This window comes from Photinus pyralis, unplaced genomic scaffold (assembly GCF_008802855.1).
Source record: "Photinus pyralis isolate 1611_PpyrPB1 unplaced genomic scaffold, Ppyr1.3 Ppyr1.4_unclustered_Scaffold32, whole genome shotgun sequence".
Taxonomy (NCBI): Eukaryota; Metazoa; Arthropoda; class Insecta; order Coleoptera; family Lampyridae; genus Photinus; species Photinus pyralis.
Genome location: NW_022171349.1, coordinates 6938 through 16973, shown reverse-complemented (window position 1 = coordinate 16973; position 10036 = coordinate 6938). Strand labels below are relative to the sequence as shown.

The 10036-nt window shown below is 37.7% G+C and overlaps 1 long non-coding RNA gene across 1 annotated transcript; it reads right to left on the bottom strand.

The window, feature by feature from the left end:
- Positions 1-33: 33 nt before the first annotated feature.
- Positions 34-594, bottom strand: LOC116181997. Its single transcript, XR_004147397.1, has 3 exons — positions 457-594; positions 130-402; positions 34-77 (listed from the first exon to the last, which is right to left on the bottom strand). It is a non-coding gene; the product is annotated as an uncharacterized LOC116181997 (long non-coding RNA).
- Positions 595-10036: the final 9442 nt, after the last annotated feature.

The window sequence follows — 10036 nt, the reverse complement described above, 5'->3', positions numbered from 1 at the left end:
TGTAACGGTTTATTTTCTTACCCTTAAGGCCTATTAAGTCTTCGAAATACTTTGTTTCATTTTCTACTCTTCTTTCCCTACAATTCGAATTCAAATTTAGTAACTTTCTCATCTCTTTATTGTTATTACCTGTAGCTGATAACAATTTCCTTTTCCCGTATACTCTTATCAACTTTCACTTTTCCTGTAGACATCTTGTATGAAGTACATGTGATTTCACCAAGTCTTTAATTACAATTATATTGAGCTTCTAAGGAAGGATTTGTAGAGAATTGGTTGTCAGAGAAGATTAAGTACGTGCCGTTTGATATTTTGGTGGTTAATTCTCGCGCATATATTGCGGATCTTCCGTCACATTCACCATAAGCTCGCTCGTCATCTCAAGAGGTACGACTCTGTTAGCTGTAATTGTCTACACATTATCGATGTTTCTTTTAGCTTTTTTTTTACGTCTACTTTATTTCGTTCGTCGTCTTCAAGTTTCCTTGGAGGTTTCATCACCCAACGTTGGATTCCATCATCTACAATAATCAGAACCAGACATCCTTGCCTATCGTGATACTTACCGATATCTCCCGGAACCATCTATACCTACGTCTTGCATGCGTTGTGTTCTGGTTCGCATCACCAAAGCCACATCGATTGTCAGCCGTTAGTCACACCATCCACTCCGGTCACCTTAATTGGCAAGCTACACTCTCCGGCAAAGGTCAGGCTGTAATTGTTGTGCCATCTCCGTTACATCGTCACGGTGGTCAAATAAAATAAAGGAAGGGAATTCATTTGTCGAGCCTCTATCCTATCTTACCTATCTCCTCTTGTTCCTTCATTCTTTTTCTTCGCTCACTTTCACCGTGTCGTTTTTTTGTGTTTAACGAAGTTTTTTTTATACTTATGATAAACAAGATAAATACTTGTCATTTTGGAGGTTATGTATAATTTAAGGTTATATTTCATTTAAATTTTTGGTTGCATTCAATTACTTACGTATTAGTTACACTATTTGGTGCTTAGTCACAAATTAATTATATTGAGTTTATAAAACATTTCACAAGTCAAATATTAATCAGTAGTATACCCCCCAGAACAAAAAACTTAGAAGGGAAACGTAAACGGGAACAACTGAGTACAAATATAATTAGTTTGGAGAACATTCAATAGATGGCGCAGAGTTAGCGTGCGTGTAAAAGGTACTAAATCTAGGGACTTTAGTACGTGTCGCCATTATGACAGTTGAATTTTGAATTTTGATTGACGGCTTATTGTGCTTTAAGTATAATTACTATTCATTATTACAATGAATTATGTATATACAAATCGAAAACGTAAATGTTGTGTGACAAATTGTGAAGACGTTTCCCAAAAATGGAGCCCGAAGTTTTTATAGAATTGGTTTAGAATATAATGTGGAAGAAATTTACACAAAAGTTTTTGGTTCGTGAACGTCATTTTTCTGGTTGCGCTTTAGAACCTAGAACACGAAGAGGTTTAAAGCGTGTGGCAGTTCGCACATTATCTTTAGCAGGTAATACTAATTGAATTGTAATAAATTGCTACATATTTTGTTTTTAGAACGATCTTGAGAGCATCATAAAGTAGAGTTCCATGAAGTTGATCTTGTATCTTGTATATCCATATTAAATTAAATATTACTCCTTGATTGGATTAATTGGAGTTGTTACTTATAGAACAAGTGGTCTGTACTCTTTGAAGCCCCTGACTGCTGAGGTGCATCGGCATTAAACTGAATTTATCTGGATGCCTAACAAACAAAATTGGACTTCACTGGCTGGATTCATTTACCTTTTAGGTTTCAGCTAGTCAAATCCAATGTTATTGTTACAGATCCGGAGAAATGCAGTATAATGCGGACGTAGCTTACATTTTAATATTTAAATTGGCGCCATTCACGCAAAAGCTGCTGAGAACATACACGAGATGGCGCGTCATTTTTACATTACATTAGAGTTTCCATTCTAAGTTTGTTGTTCTATGGTATAGGTGAGGTACCCGTGGTCAAGGTGTTATGAGTAAGTGGATCTTGTGAATGTTAAAATTTTTGTTCATTGCCTTGTTTATTTGTTGTGAGTAAGTCGAAGCTAATTTGCCCCTTTTGGTTATTGAACTGATATTTAAATATACCGTATTTTCGCCTCCATGTAATTTCTTTCTGTGTGTGTGTGTGTGTGCTTGACAGAGACTTGTTATAACTAGACCGCGCGTAACGTAGATTTTACTATAAACGCCTGTTGTCAAGATAGGATAGGCAACCAACTGTTCATCGCGGGGCAGACGTACGTTCTGCAGCTTGCTTTAGCCATGTTTATTCTAAATTTTAGTAGCAAAAAAAGATAACATATAGCTGTTAACTATTTTAATCGAATTTGTTGGTATTTTATTTAAACTAAATTGGTATATATAACTGCCTTACTCTAGTCCTAATTCGATTTATATGTGTATTTTAGTGGTGAACACGTATGGGAAAATATACTCTTAAAACTAAAGATATAAGTAGTAAGATATGATTATTTAGCGGATTTTGTTTCAATATATGCCTATCCAAAAACCCAAATGGGCTGTAACTGTTATTTATTTTTCTTAGACTTCTGATAACCATTTTGTTTACAACGCGGTGTGGTGTGGATTGAATGAAAAACTTGAACACATTTTCGGCAATTTGGCAAATTTTTAATGCATCGCTTGATACGTGCAACAATCCTCCACGATTTTTTCTAGTTAAAAGCTTTGAATGACTCTCTGATGCGAATATCGCATCTGCACATATGGAACATTTAACAGACTTAGCTATTTTTCTTGTAACAAAACCTGAAATATACTTAGTACCAGTAAGTACTTAGTGACGTCTATACCTAATAGGCAAATAGGTATTGCCGTTGTCTTGCTGGTAAAGGATGTCGAATAATAGTTCTACGTTATTTTAAGTGAATGGGAAAGTCGAAAACGCTCGGTATTGCATTATTTTGTAACACCTTCGTAGGTATCTTTCTAAAATCGGCTTCATTCCCCGCCAATGCACTATGGTGGGAGTAAATTTTTCTCTTCGAATGGCTCTGATCCATTGGCCCTTTAAACTTTTATCCGTTGAAAATCAGCATATTATTTAAAAATTTATCGACAGAGTACATGTTGATAGGCACTTAACCTAAGTTTATTGGTTTATTCTCAACAGAAATTATCTGTTCACTAATTCGAGCTAATCACGAGAATGATTAATGAACGGAACATCTAAAATAACGGCTTATTTCATTGTATTGCATATCATCTCAGCGATTTTTGCCCCGCGGTGCATTGTGTGTTGCATACTGTGTCGACAACACCTTAGATACGTTACGCGCAGTCTAGTTATAGCAAGTCTCTGGTGCTTGAGTATCGCCTTCTTCGAGATAACTATAGGTATACATCCTGCTCCCTGAAGCAAGAGCAGTATCTACAACTTTCGTTGTTATTCCCGCTTCTGGCGCCCATATAAACCAAAATTGAACCTACCCATTTCTCCCTGTATAGCAGCCGGCAACGAAACATTGTCACCGCCAGAAGAGTGAGAACTCAAGAGTTCCTGTGGTTTTTGTACGTGACAGGGCCCTAAAGTACTGTTGGTTTCAACAGGATGGTGCACCCGCGCACAACGTCTTATTGTGTTCTCCCACTTACCGCAACCGCATTCCCGCCGACAAGTGCGGCAGCAAAATCGCATTTATATGCGGCGACTGCAAAACGCACGTAGTATGTCTTTATGCATTTAATTATACATGGCGCGGTTTTTTATTTTCCAGCATGCGGTTTCCCGCATGCGGTTTTCAGCATAGTATGTCATAGCAAGCGTGCGGGAATCCGTATTAGACAAATTTCCATTTTCCAGGAAATTTATAACTGGGATTCAAACCTTCTAGAACTCGTTGGTCGCGTTGCCTATGCCGGTTGAGTTAGGGCTGGGGAATTAAAGCGTGTACTTATGGACAAATCAACGTAAGAACTAGTCAATATTTCTCCTTTAATTTTATACCAAACGAAGAGTCAGTGTATTGCAAAACACGTTTACGATATCATAATTTGTTTTACGATTCGATAGATATTCCGTGAAATGCAATTACTATCTGGCCGTACCTCAACGCTTCATTAACAAGTGTACAATGGCAGAAGTAATAAAGTTGTTCTATCCATAAATTTGTGCCAATGTTACTTACGTGTAGCAGAAAAGGAGAGATAATTCCAACAATTTCAAATGTTGTGAGTTCAGTGTTTTTGCGATAGATGGTGCCGGGAGCATAGAATCAATCGCGTATTATAAATAGGTACCAAATAATGGAAGAAATGGTTTTGATTAAAACATACACGCAACTATAAGGTACTTTATTTATGATTTGATGACACAAAACCATGACATAGGTTTCAAGTCATTTCGATTATGAGGAGTGCTGCGTTAAGTTAGCCCCCTTTGTAGAAATTTTAAATTTCTCCAAAACGAAAGGAGCGGAAAACCTAAGTATTGGGGCACAAATCAGCACAAAACGAGCACGAAACTATGATGTTTGTGTTATGTCAATACGGGCATGATGGTGAGTAGGATTAAAGTCGTTGAATAGCAAAAAGACACAAAACCTTCCCCATACTAATAACTAAGTAGGACTAAGGTGGATCTCCAACTGAACGTTTTGATTTTCTCTGAAACGTAAGGCGCAAAAAATTCGGGCATTGGAGCACAAAATAGGCACAATACTATAACATAGGTTTCAAGTTACTCCGATTGTGAGGGGTGTTGCATTAAGTTGGCACACCCTATAGAAATTTTGGATGACTCCTAAAGGAAAGGCGCACACGATCGGAGCATTAACGCACAAATCAGGACAAAACAATAAGACATCCATGGTATTGGTGTCATGTGGATACGAGAAGGATGGTGTTCCAATCTTAAATTGCACCCCCAACGGAAAATTTTGATTTTATCGTAAAAGAGAAGTACACAAAAGTTGGCATTGGTGCACAAATTAGCATAATATTTTGGAGATGTAACGAATTGGGGTTCCAATTTATGGGTGCTAACTTGGTCCACTCCCTTTATTCCTCTGTTCCATTTCCCTGTGCTTGACTATCGAATGAGTCAGTTGTTTTCCCGTCCGAGGAACTCTACTTTGATTGGGAAACTTTCCTTATTTTCAATTGAATGCTTTTGATTGGAGGTTATTTTCTAAGGCAAAGATTGTCTCTGTGCTTATGATTTCTTTCCGTGACTGCTTGGTAGGTATATGCTTGAGAACAATATTGAACGTGGGTTCATGTTTTGTTCCGAACGCAATAACCGACATAATGCTTGGGAAACATTATTTCGAAAACTCGTTTCTCTCAAAACTGTCAGTAATGCAAATTCTGACCAAATGCAAAACATAAACTAAATTTACTACTTATAACTATTTTGCTTTGATTTTAGTTGACAGATTTGCCGTAGATCCACTTCACATTAGAACATACATAGTACCTTTTTGGGTGTTATCCATGTTACTTCTATTCTTTACACTAAGATATTATGTATTATACAAGCTAAAATTTGTCCTGCGAATCAGAGTAGATATATTTGACACAGAATGTGTGTTTAATAAATATTGATAAACAGAAAGTAGATTATTGGATTAAATTTGATTGTAGAAGGGTAACGAATAACGAAGGAAGTACTGGTAATGAAGCACAAATTTTACATCGATTTGATGGACGGTAAAATATAGGTGTGAACATAAACGTATACCTACAATTAGTGTTCGATGTTTTCTTTAATGTACTTTGTTTAGGTTGTACACACTCACATGTATTGATAGCATGTGCAACAAGTTATCTGGGACGTATCAGCTCTTTCAAATAATAATTTGAATTTGAAGGGCACGATCCATCTAATGGAAACGGTGTAAGCGGTAAGTCCTACTACGATATTGATACTACAGAGTGGTTGCATGTCGTAGTAGCACTGCAGAGTCCCAACCAATTGATGGAACCACGGTGAATAGATGGAACTAATCAATGTATCATGAGAAATGACACAAATCCAAAGTCTGTTCAAGTAGGTATCCGTGCTTGTGACCACGTTACACGTACGTTATTTTTATAGTTTTGAGAAAATCAACGTTGGGCAAAACGTGGGCAAGAAATCGGTCATTTATTTCCCACAGCTATCACGAATTGTGAAATAATGAGCGACAAGGGCAATGGAAGTCCTATTTGGGTGCTTAATTGCCCAATGGGAGCACCGCTATTTCTGCGTTCAGGAATTAATGACTATCTATCAAGATGGAAAATTTACTGAATTTCTTGTTTAACTTGGCCCATCGACGTACTTTTAGATAGTGCGGCCAGCGTGGAGTGCAAAAACCTCAGCTAATTTTAATATACACCATATTTGCGCCATTTAGTTCTAAACTATACACATATTGAATTTCATACAATTCGGTTCATAACTCACAGAGATGTCAAAAGTGCCTACTTTATTTTTTGGTCTACATTGCCAATTCACGAACTCCGATCTACAAATTTGATAAAGAATCCATCTACAGAATTTCATCGTAATCGGTCAATTCGTTATCGTTATCAAGATATCGTGCTAACGGCCAGACGGACAGACACCGCAAAATTATAAACTTGCTAGGATTTATAATTGCGCTAGGTTAACTTGAGCGCTAGGTCTACAGAACAGAAAACATCAAATTTTTACCCGAAAAGATAAAATGGTGTGCCCCCTCCCCCCACACTATTGGAGGGTGATGGCAGCTCTAAAATTTGTGGCGCTAGCTGGCCCTAGGTCAGCAGAACACAAAACGTCAAAATTTTAGTTAACGGACCCACATTACCGGGATTTCCGACATGACCCGGAATCTAAATGAATATTACCCTAATACTGATAGGTAATTACTGTATACGTCCTTTGATCATGTTTAATGCACGCATATTGCTTAAAGAGTCGGAGCATATGACTACCTGCTTATAGTACCATAGTGCATACAATTCTGAGACATATACACTCGTAATGTTGGAATGCCTCCTAGCGTAGCTCTTTAATTTGCTACCGTTTCTGTTTTAGAGCCGTCTGCGTATATAATTATAGCATCCTGATATTCTCCTAGTTTCCCTAAAATGCATTCTATGTACAATACTTGATGTTTCCTTTTTGCTGAAATGCAATATGTGTAATACCGTATTGATGTTATCACATTGAATCCAATGAGCATAATGTGTGTAGTTGTATATTGCATTAAATTAATTCTTCCTCGAATGCTTACAATACGTCTTCGATGATACTCTAGTATGCTATAATTATCACTTTCGTAAATTGTACTTTTTCTAGCAACGGATATGCGATACTACCATAATTTAGTACTCGCGTTACGAAAGGTTTGTAATGTGTCTCTGTTCCAACTCTAGTTATTATTAAATTGTAAAGCATAGAAGTAACTTTGGTATCAATGGTTGAGATTAATTCATTTATTCCTATTAGAAATAACGTGCAACTGAGAACTGAACTTTGAGATTGCCGTGTGAGCCTCAGATTGACAGCTTCCTAAACTGACTGTAAACTTCTGATGAGTCAGGTTAAGGCGATCGGTGTGTATTATGAAAACTAAAAGGATGAATTCCATTCACCCCTAAGGCTGCAACACCAGTTTATTTGGGGTCCGTTAACTTGCCCCCCCCCCCCCCCCCCCCCCGGAGAGATTTGATAGTCGTATTATTTTAAAATGAATGCGCTCGTTATGCGCTCATATGCGCCACCGATAATAACTCTTGCGCCATTATCATTTTTTAGAAATCCGAAAAAACATTTGGGGGGCCAAGTCTACCATTGATGGTTGTTACCATGTTCTTTCCTTCACAAATAAGTAAGAATACGTTAGTATGAGATCAATGTGACCTTTTATTATACCTACCTTTTTAATTTATTAAAGATGTCTACTTCATTCATTCATTCATGAAATGAAAGGGACTTGCAAACGGATCAACGACGATAGACGACGATGATTAATTGATTTTGACCAACCAATGTGACCTAATTTTAGACAAAAACGATAACTAATACATCTTATATTTGGAATAAGAAGAAAAACACCGGGTTGTAATTTGCGTAGGTTGATCCCTCAGGCCGCTTTATTATGTTACCCGTTACTCCTGATAGTTTGTTGTCACGGAAACATATATTTACATAGGAAGTTATCTATCAGATAAGCCCAGCTGAAATATGAAAGATCGTCCTATTGCTTCAGTGATCCAGTCAAAAATTACCGTGAATATCAGAATATAGACTTTATACAGTAATCAAAGGTATAGTTTACATAAAATATAAATCCCTTATCATTTTTAACAATCTGCAGATAGGTAATTCATTTTCCGACGACCATATTATTTCTGCAGAGTATACAAAAATCGCCCTTTTCTTACCAGTATACCAATTTAATCGAACACGTTTAATCAGATTACTGGCTCGTAATAATTAAGACGAAAAGCAATTTAGGAAGGCGGAATGAGTTTTTATTTTTTTATCAGCTACCGCTGGCAATCCAAAATGCGTTGTTGGCACTTCACATAATTTCAAGAGGGTTTAGCAAGGACGGTGCTTCTTTTGTGGCGAAACACGTGGGTTAATTTGACGCGTACAACTGTTGTCTAGGGATTATTGATTACGAAAACGTTTGAAAGGTTTAACTTGCGTACACTAATTTATTTATAAAAAATGATCAAAGTCCTCGTGTGAGATTGAAGGGACTTCAGCGCATTTTTGTGTGGCAGATCAGTGTTTTATTAGCCAATATTGACTCCACCATCAATAAGATCTTGCCGAAAGCTACCACGTTCACTTTGTCGGTACCATTTTCTCACTTACCGTGCACTCGCAATTCGCGTTTGAAGTTTTGACTCCACCATCAGTAAGATCTTGTCGGGGGTTACCATATTCCCTTTGTCGACACCCACTTTTGATCACCCGCAACAATTCGGATTTGAAGTTTCGACTCCACCATCAGTAAGATCTCGTCGGGGGTTACCACATTCCCTTTGTCGATACACAGTTCCGACGTCCCGTTCATTCGTAATTCACATTTTGGTAGATTTCGCTAAAATCCCGGCATAAAATCGTATTCAACTTTTGGGTACTTCACATAGCTCGACCTTCTATTAGTGACACGAGAAAGAGAGACCGCGATTCGCGCTGTAAGAAACTTTTGGGCGCCCAAAGTCGACTACCCCTCGAAGCGCGCCGCGCAAAAGGTGGTTTATTTCGCCCCTAGGAAAAAAAAACAAAATTCCGCCACGCAGGAGTTGTGCGCGTTCACAAGATCTTCCCGACGACACCAATTTGAAAACAATCGGAGAAAAACTGTAGAAGAAGATAGATAAAAACTGAAAAATCTCCAGGTTAGTATAATACGCTCGGGGATGGCGTCCAGATGTCGTCGACTCCAAATCTTGTAGCCCCATCCCTAACGTTCTTAATTACACGGCCCCGATAGTTACATGTACACTCCTTGTCTTTTTACAAGCGTTTTTCTACGGGGGCGCATTTACTGCCAGCCAGCCAGCCAGCCAGCCAGCCAAAGTGAGATTAAAAGCTACTTTTTACAAAAAAAATTTTTGCAAAAATGCGCTAAAAATGGCACAACTGTCCATCAATATAATTGCTGGCATTTATAAAACAATACCTATCGTGGCGTTTTAGCATCAGTAATAGACGGCAAGCCACATGGTGTAACCTTAGTTATTTCAAAGTCAGTTTGATTTAAATTTTATTTTCAATTTCCTCGGCACGTGTTTGCTAGGAAACTTTATAACCCTGCTGCCTCCCTTCAGAGAATAGAATAGGTAGGTACATAGGTTTAGTTAATTTTGTAGATGTAAGCGGAACCAGTTATTGATCGCAAAAGTTTTATTACTAAAAAAGCTCACTTTAATCGATTCTATTAGCAGGTTAAGTATGTTGACTATTCATACTTCGTATCGGAAATGCGCGGCGTAAGGTAAAAGAAGTTTCTAAATTCACTTACACCGA